This window comes from Muscardinus avellanarius (genome assembly GCF_963383645.1).
Source record: "Muscardinus avellanarius genome assembly, chromosome: 18".
NCBI classification, from domain to species: domain Eukaryota; kingdom Metazoa; phylum Chordata; class Mammalia; order Rodentia; family Gliridae; genus Muscardinus; species Muscardinus avellanarius.
In genome coordinates, this window is record NC_137804.1 from 21464154 (window position 1) to 21480696 (window position 16543).

Consider the following 16543-nt stretch of genomic DNA (forward strand, 5'->3'; position numbering starts at 1 on the left):
CAGATTCCTGTCTCCAGCAACCTACTCAATCCCAGAGTTCCCTGAGGTAACTTCTTCTTGCTTCACTCTAGCCCATCCCTGCATCCTCAAAGCTCCCGCCTTTCTTGGGATATAAAAACCTAATCCACAGGCCTGAGGATGTCCATTTCCATTTGAATCGCAGCTAATTAGGGGAAAAAATGCACTTCCTATCCTGTTCCAAGAATAAAAAAGCCTTGGAGGGCAATAACTTTTCTTCAGGGGTTTCTTTTACTGAACCTTTAAGTTCTCACTGCAGTGGGAGTTATCTGGCTTATCTAACCTTCAGAAAGCCAGTTTTGATGTGAGATGTGAAAGTTTCGGCCATATCAGCTTCTCACATAGACCAGCTTCTCCCACATCTTTATGGTTCAGCTGCTCTGCTGTTTTGGGGTCATACTTGGTTCTAAGTTGCTTTTGTTAGAGTGAGAGATCTAGTGCCTGGAGTCTCCTCTAGTGTCCACTCAAATCAGCAGTCACATCTTCTCTTGTAGACTGTCAACCTCTTCCTAGGCTGAGAGAACTCTTCCTCTTTTCTCTCTTTTTTTTCCCTTTTTTCTTTTATTTTTTTCCTTCTCTCTTCTCTCCTCTTCTCTTCCCTTCTCTTCTCTTCTCTTCTCTTCTCTTCTCTTCTCTTCTCTTCTCTTCTGCCTTCAGTTTCCTGACCCTCCTACTCTACCATCTCAGAATACTCAGGACTTTATGAAGTACTGGAAAACCTACATCTATCCTTTGATAGAAGAGAGAATAGCACCTAGAAATGATGAGTGAAAAGTGCACGTACATTGACAAATTATAATAATTCTTTATCATAATTAACACTAGCAGCAGCAGCAGCAGCGTGGTCACCATCACTATCAACATTATCATCGCCCATGCCACCAGTACCAGGAACTTTGTTTACAAGTCAAAACACTGCGGTTCTTACAAGATGAAGTTGAGTGTGATTTTCAGTAGTGTACGAGATTTTGTTATCCTTGTGAAGACAAAAAGATACATGTGAGACCAACAATGAAAAGTAAAACTTTATTTTTTTATTTTTTTTATCAGTCACATTTTTTAATATCTTTTTTCAGTAATTTAATTTTTAATTTTTTTCAGTTTTCTTTCCTTTATTTTTTTTCTTTTAACAAATTTTTTTATTGAACATAAATAGTATACATTTAAACTATATTTGGTGCCCTCTCCCCCCCGGCCCCCGTTTTCCCTTCCCCCCTCCCACCAATGGTTGTCCAGGTTAACCATGTCTTATTCATAATTTTACACATGTTCAGATGTAGACCCTCATTAATCAAGATCAGCCTTCCTCCTCTCCTATCTTTCCATTCAAACTTTGCTGGTATTTCCCCTCCATTATCTGGAGTCACACTGGTATCCTCTGTGTTTCCTAGTTTGGGCATATTAGAGGAAACATATGTACCTTCTCCTTCTGTGCTTGGCTGATCTCACTTAACGTAATGTTTTCCAGGGCTTTCCATCTTCTTGCAAATGATATAATTTTGTTCTTCTTTATGGCTGAATAGAATTCCATTGTGTGTATTTCCCACAGTTTTGCTATCCATTCATCTGTTGATGGTGATCTGGGTTGTTTCCATATTTTGGCAATTACAAATTGTGCTGCTATGAACATAGGTATGCATATGTTGCTGTATTTCTCTGAATTCAACCCCTTTGGAAAGATACCCAGGAGTGGTATAGCTGAATCATATGGTGGATCTATTCCCACCTTTCTTAGGAATCTTCACACAGATCTTCATAGTGGTTGAACTAGTTTGCATTCCCACCAACAGTGTAAAAGAGTTCCTCTTTCCCCACATCCTCGCCAGCATTTGTTGTTGTTTGATTTCTTTATGCTTGCCACTCTGACTGGGGTTAGATGGAATCTCAGTGTAGTTTTAATTTGCATCTCCCTGATGGCTAGTGATGAAGAACATCTTTTCATGTATCTATTGGCCCTTTGTATCTCTTCTTTTGTGAAGTGTCTATTTAGTTCATTAGCCCATTTCTTGATTGGGTTGTTTGTTTTGCTAGTGTAGAGTCTTTTGAGCTCTTTGTATGTTCTGGATATTAGCCCCCTATCAGAATGGCGGCTGGTAAAGATCCTTTCCCATTCTGTAGGCTTCCTCTTTAGGTTATTGATAGTTTCCTTTGATGAAAAGAAACTTTTTAGTTTGATGCTATCCCACTTGTTTATTCTTGCTTTAATTTCCTGAGCTTTGGAGGTTTTGTTGAGAAAGTTACTGCCTGTGCCAATATGTTGTAGTGTTGAACCTATGCTCTCCTCTACTAACTTCACAGTCTCAGGTCTAATTTCTAAATCTTTGACCCATCTTGAGTTGATTCCTGTGTTTGGTGAGATATAGAGGTTTAGATTCATATTTTTACAAATGGTTAGCCAGTTCTCCCAGCACCACTTGTTGAAAAGGCTGTCTTTTCTCCAGAGTATGTGTTTGGCCCCTTTGTCAAAGATTAATTGACTAAAGATGTGTGGGTTTGTTTCTGTATCTTCTATTCTAATCCACTGGTCAGTATATCTGTTATTGTGCCAGTACCATGCTGTTTTTACTACTATTGCTCTATAGTATAGTTTGAAGTCTGGGATTGTAATGCCTCCTGCATGTTTCTTATTGTTGAGAATTGCTTTGGCTATTCTAGTTCTTTTCTTTCTCCATATAAAGTTCATGATTGATTTTTCTAGGTCTCTGAAGAATGTTGCTGGTATTTTAATGGGAATTGCATTGAACCTATAGATCAGTTTTGGCAGAATAGCCATTTTGATGATATTTATTCTGCCTATCCATGAGCACAGGAGATCTTTTCATCTTCCAAGTTCTTCTTCAATTTCTTTCTTTAATGTTTTATAGTTTTTGTTGTAGAGGTCTTTTACATCTTGGGTTAGGTTTATTCCTAGGTATTTTATTGGTTTTGAGGTTATAGTGAATGGAATTGTTTTCTTTGTTTCTTTCACTGTGGATTCATTGTTGGCATAAAGAAAAGCCACTGATTTCTTTAGGTTGATTTTGTAACCTGCGACTTTGCTGAATTTGTCAATCAGCTCCAGAAGTCTTTTGGTTGAGTTCTTTGGGTCTTCCAGATAAAGGATCATGTCATCTGCGAATAAGAATAATTTTAATTCCTCTCTTCCTATGTGAATTCCTTTGATTTCCTTATCTTGTCTGATTGCTGCAGCAAGAGTCTCAAGGACTATATTGAAAAGGAGTCGTGATAGTGGGCATTCTTGTCTTGTTCTTGACTTTAGCAGAAATTCTTGCAGTTTTTCCCCATTCAATATAATGTTGGCTTTGGGTTTACAGTATATTGCCTTAATGATGTTGAAGTACTTGCTTTCTATCCCAATTTTTTGCGGTGTTTTTTTAACATAAATGGGTGTTGGATTTTGTCAAATGCTTTTTCAGCATCTATTGCTATGATGATGTGGTTTTTGTTCTTGGTTCTATTTATGTGGTGAATAACATGCATTGATTTGCTTATGTTGAACCAACCTTATTTTTCTGGGATGAAACTGACTTGGTCATGGTGTATTATTTTCTTGATATAGTTTTGAATGCATAAAGCTAGTATTTTGTTTAGAATTTTTGCATCTATGTTCATTAAGGATATTGGTCTATAGTTTTCCTTTCTTGAGATATCTTTATTTGGTTTGGGGATTAATGTGATACTGGCCTCATAGAAGGAATTTGGGAGAGTTCCATCTCTTTCAATTTCCCGGAACAAGTTATGAAGTATTGGTATTAGTTGTTCACTGAAGGTTTTGTCGAATTCAGCTGAAAACCCATCTGGGCCTGGCTTTTTCTTTTGTGGAAGAATTTTTATTGCCGTTTCTATTTCTTTGGTTGTTATTGGTTGGTTTAGGCTTGCTATATCCTCTTGGTTGAGTGTAGGAAGGTTAACTGTGCTTAGAAATCTATCGATTTCTTCCATGTTTTCAAGTCTATTGGAGTATAAATTTTTAAAGTAGTTTCTGATAATCCTTTGAATTTCTTCACTATCTGTGGTGATATCTCTTTTTTCATTTCTAATATTGATAATTTGAGTTGATTCTCTTTTTCTTTTGGTTAGCTTGGCCAGGGGTTTATCAATTCTATTAATCTTTTCAAAGAACCAACTTTTTATTTTATTGATTCTTTGAATTGTTTTTTTGTTCTCTATTTCATTTATTTCTGCTCTAATTTTAATGATTTCTTGCCTTCTGCTGGCTTTGGGAATAGACTGTTGCAGAATTTCTAGGTCCTTGAGTTGTGTCATTAGGTTCTTTACTTGGCCGTTCTCTGTCCTTCTTATGTGGGCACTCAATGCAATAAACTTTCCTCTTAATACTGCCTTCATGGTGTCCCATAGATTTTGGTAGGTTGTATCTCTGTTTTCATTTGTTTCCATAAATTTCTTTATTTCTTCCCTAATTTCTGCTCTTACCCATTCATCATTCAATAGTGTATCATTCATTCTCCATGAATTTGAATACCTTCTTTTGAGTTTCCTGTTGTTGATTTCTACTTTTATTCCATTGTGGTCTGAAAAGATGCAAGGAATTATATCACATTTTTTTTAATTTGCTGTTATTTTCTTTGTGTCCCAAGATGTGGTTTATTTTGGAGAAGGTTCCATGGGCTGCTGAGAAGAATGTGTATTCTGTTGTTCCTGGTTGAAATAATCTGAAAATGTCTATTAGGTCCATTTGGTTTATGGTTTTCTTTAATTCTAAAGCGTCTTTACTCATGTTTTGCCTTGAAGATCGATCCAGTGGTGTGAGAGGCATATTAAAGTCTCCCAGAATTATTGTATTTGGGTCTACTTGGGATCTTATGTCCAGAAGGGTTTGTTTTACAAATGTGGTTGCACCGACATTTGGGGCATAAATATTTACTATCATTATATCTTCTTGGTGTATTGTTTCTTTTAATAAAAGGAAGTGCCCTGATATGTCTCTTTTGATGTGTTTTAGTTTAAAGTCTGTTTTGTTGGATATCAGGGTTGCTACCCCTGCTCTTTTTTGTCACAGTTGGCATGGTATATCTTTTTCCATCCTTTCACTTTCAGTCTGTGAATGTCTTTGGCTGTAAGATGAGTTTCTTGCAGACAGCATATATTTGGATTATGTTTCCTAATCCACATTGCCAGTCTATGTCTTTTGATTGGTGAGTTAAGTCCTTTGGCATTAAGAGATATTATTGAAATATGATTTTTGTTTTCTGCTATTTTGTGTTCTGTCTACTCTTGGTGGTTTGATCTTTCTTCTTTACTTAAATGGCCCACTTATTAACTTACTCCCTTCTCTGATTCTGAAGTCTGCTTCTTTTTTCTTCCTTATGGTTTATTTCTTTTAGAATTTTCTCTAGTGTTGGCTTTGAATTCATTAATTTTTTGAGATTATGTTTATCCTGAAAGACTTTGGTTTCACCATTGATCTTGAATAGTAGTTTTGCTGGATAGATGAGCTTTGGTTGGAAGTTATTTTCTTCCAGGGTCTGAATCACATCGTACCAGTCTCTCGTAGCATTCATGACCTGGGTTGTATAGTCTGGGGTGATTCTTATTGTTTTGCCTCTATATGTCACCCGTCCTTTTATTCTCGCTGATTTTAAGATTCCTTCCTTAGCCTCTATATTGGTCATTTTGGTTATTATGTGACGTGGAGTGGTTTTTCTTTGGTCCTGTCTCAGTGGAGTTCTGTATGCCTTCTGGACATGAAGGTCCAAGTCTCTTTCTAAATTTGGAAAATTCTCTGAGATTATTTCCTTGAAGAGATTACAGATGCCCTTGGCCTGTACCTCTATCCCTTCTTCAATGCCGATTATCCATAAGTTAGGACGCTTCATATTATCCCATATTTTCTGGATGTTTAGGTTTTGTTGCTGTAGAGATTTCTGTATATTGTTGACTGTGTTTTTGGTTTGGGATATACTGTTTTCTAATATTGATATTCTGTTTTCCATTTCATCTAACCTTCCAGAATTTCTTTCTATTGCTGTCTTCATTTCACTTATTGCCTCTTTCATTTCATTCCAGACCTCTTTCTGATTCTTTTTTAGTGATTCTAACTCACCTTTCACCTCCTCTATACTTGTTTTAAATCCTTTCATCATATTGTACATCAAGATTCTGAACCCCCTTCTTGCATTTCTAGTAGGTCAGTATTCGTGATTTCTGCTGTCTCTTTATTATTCCTGGTTCTCATATTTATAACGTTCTCTGTCCTGTTTTCTGGTTTCTACCCATCGTTTGTGAGTATTATGCTTAGTCCAATATTAATATTAGGAGTTTAGGGGTATTGGCAAGTCAGCAGAGCTTTTCCAGTGTTGAGGGTGGGTGATGTGGGAGGAGCTGGGGTGATGGGTAAAGGAGTCGGATTAGGTAGAGGATATGTTTAGGTTGAGAAAGACTTTAAGTATGATAAGGTAATATCTTGCTGAGAATGAGAGAGAGTTAACTAGCAGGACTCTTGTCACTAGTAGAGTAAATATGGATATATGAAATACATCGAGTATTAAACAAGGAGGTATATTATGGGGAAAATTTTGGGGTGAGAAGAGTATTTAGGTTAGTGTGGGGAAGTTTGTAAGAGGGGTGATGGAAGGAGCAGACAAAAATAAAAAAAAACTCACACAAGATACCAAGACTATTATGTAATCCAAGAAAAATAAAGGAAAAAACAATCAAAGGAGGAGAATGAAAAAGGAAGGAAAGAGGAAGAAAGAGGAAAAAAGGACAAGAATAAAATAAAAGGAACTAGCAGCTGTGTGAAATCAGAAAATAAGGCAAACTACCAATATATATATATATATATATATATATATATATATATATATATATATATATCAAGTTAAAGTAAAAGAAGGATGGGTTAAGAAAAAAATATAAAACAGCAATAACCATACCAAAACAAAAGCACTGTAAAAGCAAAACAAAACAAAACATCCACAATAAAAGTAAAACAAACAGTCCTACTTATTTACGAATATGGGGTCAGGTCCATATATTATTTGTGTATCTGATTGCTTTGGTAGCTTTCAGAATATAATCCAATGTCTCTTAGTTTTCTTTGTACTCCATTTTTATCTTCTTAGGGCACTCTGGGTGTTTGGACACCTTTCTTTTCTTTAACTGATTTGGGTTTATGTGTCAGAATGTCTGGTTTCACTGTTATTAGATTCTGTATAATTCCCAGGTTCTGCGAAATTCCAACCTGTAGTCAGCACCTCTGCACTCACCACCCTAGACTCCCAGCCTGTGCTTCCCTACAGCAGGGGTGGAGGATGTCCAAAGTAGACTTGGAACCTCCCACTGAGGTCCTGTGAAGATATTGTGTCTCGATGGATTTTCCTGTGTCTCTGGAAATTCCAACTGGGCTAGCCGGTGTGGTCCCAAGATGTACCCTGGGCAAAGGGATGCTGGTTCCTGGATGCCCACACTTACTGCCAGAGCTCTGCCTATTCCAAAGGTGCAGGCTGGGTGCTCTGCTATTACTGGACCCAGGTGTGAGTGGGTGCAGCTGCCTAGTGCCTGCTGCTATGCTCCTCCACGGTGTACTGAGCTGTGTTCTCGATTAGAACTGAGCATCAGGCTACTGGGTGGGCGGGAACTCCCAGCGGTGGGCCAGGTGTGAGGGATAGGTGCACAAGGGTCCGGGTGCACAGGCGGTGCGTGGTGTCCAGCAATGATCTCTGCCTCCCGCGGGACGTAGAAGCTTGGGGGGGGGGTGAGGAGATTTCAGGGGCGCAAAGAGCTTTCGCTGCCTAGAAGGCAGGCCTCCAGCAAGGTGGATGTCTGAGCTCCAGTGGGGGGAGGGGGCTAGACACACAAAGTAGGCTCCGATTTAGAGGTGGCGGTGGCGTAGGCACTGACTACTAGCAGGGGTCCGGGATGCAGACAGGGTGCGCGAGGACAGTGCTGGGTTCTGAGGCATGGGACAGATGCCCCCGGCCAGTGCTGGGGTTGGGGCTGGGGCGCACGCTAGGACCCGCACTTTCCCTGGACGCACTCAGGTACCTGGCTTCCTTGGTTCAGGCGTCCGTGGGAGTCCCCGTGCTGTTGTGATCCAATCGCTGGTGAGCACACAGAATTCTGATGTGGGTGCTGCTCGCTGCTTAAGATGAGGCCCTATGTCTGTTTTCAGTCCTGGATTATCTTGCCGCGGTGATTTCAGTCAGGGCTCGGGAGTGCCGTTTGGGCTGGCAGGCAGCTGCGCAGGCAGCCCGCCGGCGGACGTCCCGATTGTATCTGCAGCAGGTCTGGTGTCCAATCTTTGTTCTTCTTCTTCTTCGAGTTCAGGGTTCCGCCGCGGTACCTGGATCTGTTTTGGTTCCTGGTATGTATTTATTTTGTTGATTAAGACACTGCTTTCTAAGTAGTTGAACTTTATTTGTTTCAGCTACTGAGAAGTGCTGTGTCCCTCAGTCACCATTTTGAACTTCCAAAAGTAAAACTTTAAATCTTGAAGACATTCCTTTTTGATCAAGGCCTAAATAAGTACCAAAGAAACCCTTCTCTTTTACAGTCTTCTCAGCAAGTTTATTCTTTTCCCAGAACAAAACTCCAAGCTGCCATGAAATATTGGAGGAGAGGGATAATATTGGCAATGAGTGAATCAGCTCCTCCCTGACCTTTCAGCTTAATTTTACAATGTTCATAGCTTCTGCCGTGAACCAGTAATAGTGAACAATTCTCATTAAAGTGTACAACCTATCGATGGGTCTTTCCCTAATTTTCAGGTAAATGCTAACTTTATATAAATCCCATTTAACTAATGAGAAATAAAATGCATCCAAATACAAGGGTAGCTCAGGTTATAACGGTGGCCCTGTTTAATAGACAGAGAAATCCTCCTAGAGGGCTTCCTATTGGTATTCCTGCAGTGCTACAATCCCAGACCTTCGATGCTTTAAGGCAGAACCCAAAATACTCCTTCTGATCTGATTACATAGTAATAGCTACTAAGCATTAAGAGATAACTACATGCTTCCCAGCAAAATAAGATCTTTACAGACAATAGGTCAGTTAACCCTTGCAAAACAACAACAACAAAGAAACCAACCTACTTCACCTCAAAATGGCTCCCGAGCGTCTCAACAGTCTTAGCAGGAAGTGGTAAATTGTGATTTAACTCCTGTTTGATGGACTCCAAGGCCCAAGCCCTCAACTCCTGAACGTGCCTCCCACTTCATAATGTCTGCACTTAGATGAAAGCAGTGAGGTGTTTGTAACACTAAATGTGGTGGCTGACAGCTGCCTGTCTCGCCATTACCGGTGTTTTAAAACATTCTACTCCCCTGACTTTCCATTTACTCAGTTCAGTTCAATGAAAGAATTCCATTATCCTCAGAAATACGGCATCACTCTTCAGTCCTTCCTGTCGCATCCCCAGATCCCATCAGTTGGCAAGTACTTGTCTGTGTTCCAGAAGTACCTAGAGTTTATTCCTGATGCCCATAAAGTTAGGTACTTGGTTTCTGCCAGGTGCACCTTGCACTAGTTCCAAATGAAGTCTCTGCTGATCCTTCTGCATCATCCAGGTGAAGTTGTGCAAGACTGAAAAGCACCAACCCAACACATTCCTGAGTTTAGCATCCTTCCTGGTTATTTCTTCTTCGCCCTATTTTTTACCTATTTATAACTATGTAAATTATAAGTAATACAGGCAAGACAAATGGAGAAAGTCTACACAAATAAACTCCATTTGGTGAAGAATTGCCCCCTCATCCAAAAATAAAAATGAAAAAGGCCAGTTTTATATCAACTATAAATTTATTTTATTTCTTTTTTTAATTTTTTATTGGTGCATTGTGGTCATACATCTTAATGGAGTACAAGATGGTAGAGGCATACATGCACACATCACTCATCTAGTCCTTCCCCAATTCCCACACCATTTCCTCCTCCTCCTCCCAACCTCCTTTTCATATTTGACTTAGTGATTGACTCTGATATGTTTCTGAATTGCACCATGTACATTAGGGAATTTCCTTCTTTTCCCTCCATAACCTCCAGTTAGGCCTCCTTATTTGCTCATAGAGCTTTCCCCTCTTTCATCTAGAGTTCCTCCTATGACCCTTTTTCTCCCCAGCTTCTGCATATTAGGAAAAGCATCCAAAAGATATTTTTATAAAGTGCTTTAAATTCTCCTTTGAAGTAACTGTAATAAAATATCTTACTTATTCACTCATTAATACATGAAATACAATCTTTGATGTGTTCATTTCATACTTGTGGGAGAGTTGCAATTTTACCTTAAAAATCTTTAATACATCCAGTCTTGACATTACGGTTTAACTCAGATTCCCCAGAAAGCAGAGACTGAAGCATACATTATATTGCAAATATTTGTCAAGAGGTGCTGCTAGTTAGCGCTCTACTATGGTAATGAACACCTGAAATAATTACTGTATAAGAGGAAAAGATTTATTTTGGCTCAACGTCTTCCCATTGACTGGCCCCGTTGCTTCTGGGAACAGGAGCAAATGGTGGAAAGAAATTCTCACTTCATGGCAGACAGGAAGTGAGGAGAGAGGAAGGGGCGGGGTCTCACAATCCCCTTTGAGGGCTCGCCCTCAGGGATCTAAGACGTCCCATTGGACCCTACCTTTTTAGGGTGCCACCATCTCTCAATGACGACCATTTAACACATGAGCCACTGAGCAACATTACAGATCATCTGAGTAGGAGGTGACCCTAAAATCCTGTAATAATGTTATGAGGAGAACAAGAAGGGAAAATCTAAAGACTGTTTTACTGAGCTGGCTACCACTGGGAAACTGGAACCGAATTCTGCAGGGGTCTCTCTGAAAAACTGTACAGATATGCACCTCTTATGCAAAGAGTAAGAGGCTAGGGCATCTATCTGCCAAGTGCTGTCTCCTTACAGGTTGAGTTACCCTAGAGGTGTTAACGCCTTGTGCTCCATAGCTGAGCGTTCCATGGCTTTAGAAAAAGTTGTCAGACAGAAAGCAAAGGAGTACTGTTATGTGTACTTGATGTTTTATGCTGCCAGAAATGCTCAGAACTGGCATCCTGGCTGCACTAAAACCAGGTGGGCTGAGAGGATGCGGTGCAGGGCACAGAAGCAACTTCTACGTGAGCAACGTGGTCTATCTAAACTGAAGATCTACTATGTTCTTGTTCAATTTGGAGCCGTTAAGTAATTTCCCATTACCTTTATGAGAAAATACAAACACGTGGCCCTTTATGCTCTGACCTTGACCTCATTTGTCATTCTCTCCTCCTCATAGTTTATCCTTCATCTATATTGAAATGTTGGCTGTTTTCTTGATGCTATTTTGACTGTTCATGGTGTTTCTTTTTTTATCCTTTGTAGATAATTTATCATTAGTTTTTACTAGGAATGTTAAGGGGCTACCCAACTTCTTTTTACTCCCCACTAATTTCCTGGCTTATACCATTCGGTCATAGTCTTGCTTGCCTTTATCAGAGCTTCAACTACACTGTATTACATTTGTGTTTTCTCTCTCTCTCTCTCTCTCTCTCTCTCTCTCTCTCTCTCTCTCTCTCTCTCTCTCTCTCTCTCTCTCTCCATGAGTTCTTGGGAGATAGAAACAGTATTTATTCCTCTTTGTATCACCAATACTTAATACCTTCTCACTTATAGTAGGCACTCAAAAAAGAGTGTATTGACTTAATTAAAGAAGTTGAACACCTACTCAGTCATGAAAGATTGCACAGAGTTTGCATTAGTCAGGATAGACCAATTTGTATTGCAGTAAGAAATAACTGAGAAATCCCAGTAGTTTAAAACTAACAATGTTTATTTTGCATTTGCCCTGTGTATCAATCATATGTGGGCAGATGGTCTTCACTAATAATAGTTACTCAGGAACTCAAGCAGGCAAATAGCCATCATCCGGAACATGGTTGGTTGCTTTACCCAAAGGAAAGAGAGCTCTTGAGTGTTTTTGTACTGGCAATTATGCAGTCAGTCCAAGAGTTACACAAGTGACTTCTACTCAAAATTCAGACTGCAAATACTAAAATTTCAACCATCCAAAAAGGGAGCTAGGAGTACCATCCTGCCATGTGTGCAGGAGGAGGACAGCCAGAATTATTTGGTGATCTTCACAAATTACCACCATAGAGTTCTGGTCATCAACATTGTTATGGTTGGTATTATGCCTTCTGAAAAGTCCATATATTGAATGAAGTTCTTAATCCCTCATAATGAGATCGTGTGTAAAAATGTGTCATTGCAGATATAAGTAGATAAGATGAGGTCATACTAAGTAGAGTAGCCCCTAATCCAATATGCCTGGTGCCTCTTCCTTATAAAAGAGGACAATTTAGGCACAAGCACATATATAAGGAGAATGTTTTATGAAGATAGTTATCTGTAAGCCGAGGAAAAATGTTGGAAACCAGTTCTTCTCTCACAGCCTTCAGAAGAAACCAGCCCTACCAACACCTCGCTTTTGAGCTTCTAGCCTCCTATACTATGAGACAAGGATTTTCTATTGTTTAAGTCATCCAGTTTGTGGTCCTTTGTTATGGCATCCTTAGCAAACTAATACTGATTTCTCTACCGAAAGATAGGAGTTTCTGTAACAAGTACCTAACAACGTGGAAGTGACTTTGGATATGGATAATTGGTAGAAGATGGAACGTTTTGACAAGCATATAAGAAAAAGCATATAGATTGCTTCAAGGAGACTACTGGTATTTCTTCTGTGGCCTCAGATAGAACTAAAAAATATGATACTCGAGACCAAATAAAAGCTGATCCTCATTTTAAATGGCAGGGATCTTAACTAAAACTTTTTCTGATATCTGTGGAAAATAGAACTTGTTAATGATGAATTTGAATTTTTAGCAAATGAGATTTTTTTTCTTCTTTGTATTCCCTATGGTATTGGGTATTGAACCAAGAGGCATTCTACCTCTCAAATATAGCCCCAGCACTTCTTTAAATATGTATTTTGTTTTGTTTTGTTTTGAAACAGGGTCTTACTAAGTTGCTGAAAGTCTTGCCAAGCTGTAAAGATAACCTTGAACCTGTGATCCTCCTGGCTCAGCCTCCCAAATACTGGGATTTCAGGTGAGCACCACCATGACTGGCTAAAGAGATTTCTAAGCAAAGTGTTCAAAGCATGGCCTATTTTCTCCTTTGCCAATAGTAAAATGAAAAAGAATAAAGATATATTGAACAAGGGACTTTAAAGCAAAATGGAACAAATACTTGAAGATTTGGAAAATTCTCAAACTGCCCATATTGCAGAAAATTAGAAAGCTTGCTTTGGAGAGAATGCCAACGATGTGGCTAGACAAGCATTTGCTAAAGAAATTTGGCATGTGACTCATGAATCCAATCAGCCATCTCAGGAGAATTATGCCAGAAGCGTAATTCCTGAAAGGCTTCCAGGCAGCACAGGTTATCCATGTACATTGATATAAGGTGAGATGTGGAATTTTTGTCCACAACCACTTGCACACCTTGAGGTTCCCTTTGCCACTCTAGGAAGATGTGCAAATTCAAAGGTGATGCTTGATTCAGTGGATAGAATCATCTTTGTGACCTGCTAAGTCCTCTTGGTCTAGAAATTTCTGGTCCACTCTTGTGGTTTTTTCTTTTCCCAATCTAAGGTTTCCAGAGTCATATCTGTTTTCATTCTATATCTCCCAGATTCCTATTCTCCTCTTTGCTATCTTCTTCACCTTTAACCACATAGAATATATTTGTAATGATTAATCTAGCCTGCAAACTTCACTGGATTATGAAGTACCCAAGATCCTCTGACATAAGCCAATCATATCAATGGGATGGCAGATTGAAAAGAAAATCCTATTCTGAATGTAGGCAGCACCATTCTGAGAGGTGCAGGACCTGGACAAAATGGAGAAAGCTTCATGAATGCACATGTAGTTCTTCCTGAGAAAAGTGCATCTTTAGCTCTTTGAACTGGACATCATCATCATTTCTCTACAGAGAGTTCCTGGTTTTTCCATCTAGTACCGGGGCTGCAATTTTGGTAGCTCCTACTCTAAGACACCAGCTCTTTATACCACATGACCAGATGCTGGTTCCCCCAGCTCTCCACCTGAAGACAGCCACTCGAGACTGCAGGGCTTTGGACTATGAACTAAATTAAGAAATCCTCTTTTATCATATATCCTGTGAGTTCCGTTACTCTAGCAAACCCTGACTAATACAATGTCATTTTTGGCCCAGGAATCCTTAGGTAAAATTTTCAGCATTGTCTCCACCTAATTTTGGAGAAATATGTGAAAAAAAAATACCATTGGCACATTATATTATGCTGAAATAAAAATGTGTCAATTATCAAAGCAAAGCAGGAGCCTTCAGACATGTAAACGATGGACCTTTGATAACCTCCATTGATCAGATTTAACCAGGTAATTGTCCTTGCCCCCTTTAGCTGAGCTAGATAGTATGTATTTTATAGGAGGGCTCCCCTGAGTTCTCTTTACCAAGTGACAGTGTCTTGGTGGGAGATACGGATTTGGAGTTGCGGTAGTGGTGATGATGGGACTTGGCGATGGTAGGAGTGATGGTTGTGCACGATATGTCTACAGAGATTGGAGTACTTTCCTAGCTTTATGGAGTCTACTATTTTCTTTGTATATATTATTATTCAGTGTACATTTTGAGCGCTGAAGTTCTCCAGCCCAAGGGTTTCTTTTAAGAAGTTCTCCAGTCCAAGTGTTTCTAGATTTTACTCTCTAATATTTTTAATGAGCTCAGTGTTTTGATACCTCAAGATAAGTCTGGCTGTATGTATTTATCTATTTATATATTATCTATTATTATTTACACTGAAGTTTTAATTTTATAAGACAGAAAACAAGAGATAACTTCCAATGAGAACACAGAATGCTCGTAAGGCACGAGAAAATTATTTTGGTTGGAAAATATTTCCCTTTTATATTTTGAAGAGGTCAACATAAACAATAGTGATTTAAAAATATTTTCAAAAATTATTCACAGTGTCACTTGCCAGTGTTGTGTTAATTAATGCAAATGTAAAACACGGCATCAGTTCTTTCTTAAAATCTACCAAGGTACATCTGTACAGTAAATATGTTAGTGAATAACCCTAAGCCACTGTCAAAAGATTCTTTTCTCAAGTGCTAAATCCTAGAAAATAACTGCCAGCCTTCTAAACATATCTTCATATGCTTAGGGGAATCCAAAGCAACCAGTAGGAGTCTACAGAAGGAGTAGGAAACTTTCCCACTCTTGGTATGCGCAGGCTCTATTGTCCATTAGTAGGCAAAATAGAAAAGAAGTGTCACATTTACTGAGCAGCTACTAAAGGAGTGGCTCGTGTGCTAATTATTTTTTACAAAATAGATATTATTAAAGTATCTGAGCCTGGTGTGGTGATACAAGCTTGTAATTTCAGCGCTTAGGAGGCTGAGACAGGAGGATCGCACAGGTGTGATGCCAGCCTCAGCTACTGAGTGAGGCTCTCAGCAACTTAATGAAACCCTGTTTACAAATAAAGTATAAAATAGGTCTGGGAGTATAACTGGAGGTAGAAAAGCCCCTGGGTTCCACCCCCAGTACCACACACACACACACACACACACACACACACACTAAAGTATCTGAAAAGATGTCTTAGTTTTCCAAATAAGCAAGGAGAAAAATAGAGAGGTTAAAATAAGGCACTTTTTGGTAACATTCTTTACAAAGGTCCCAAACCATTATTCCATGATTGACCTATTTACCATTCCAAAAGGTTTACAGTATTGACATTATTTTTTTAGTGAATGGAAAACACAACAAAAAAAAAATGTCTAAGTGTTCAAAACCTTTCCTCTCACACACCATTAAAAATAATTCTGTGTCTGCCAGCTTGGCTACTGTGTTGTTGGTTGTTTATTTTTTTGTTTTTTGATATGGAATCATTAACAGAATCAAGGGAAAGAATAGTAAGTCACTGACAATTGTTTGGGTAATTGTCAGTGGGGAAAAAACAGAGAATTAGCGGCAGAAGATAAAGAATCAGATCTATATATTAAAAAAAGAGAAAGGGAAATAGAGAAAGAAAAGAGAAAAGAAAGAGAAAGAGAGAGGAAGGAAGGAAGGAAGGAAGGAAGGAAGGAAGGAAGGAAGGAAGGAAGGAAGGAAGGAAGGAAGGAAGGAAGCAAGCCAGAAAGAAAGAGAGGGATGGCTGAGGGGAGGAGAGAGAAGAGGGCGGAAGGCAAAAGGCAAAAGACAAAAGCCCATGTGGATTTGGTTGCAGAGGGGGAATGGGAGTGGGAAATCCAGGAATTTGTAGAAAAAGTAGAGGAAGACTTAGGGCCTAACTTACGTAAAATAAAGGTTTATTAGGGTATGGGCATTCAAATTTGATTACATCAAATGATATACTTTTTCCACATGTACCAGAGACTTAAAAAAGGCTTACATTGCATTTCAAATTAAACATTAGACTAATTTTTAAATTGTGTCTTAGGTCTAGACTGGACTACAGAGTTACTATTTTTTGTGGATTACTTTAGAAATATAAATTGTATCTTCATTTCTGTGGGGATAATG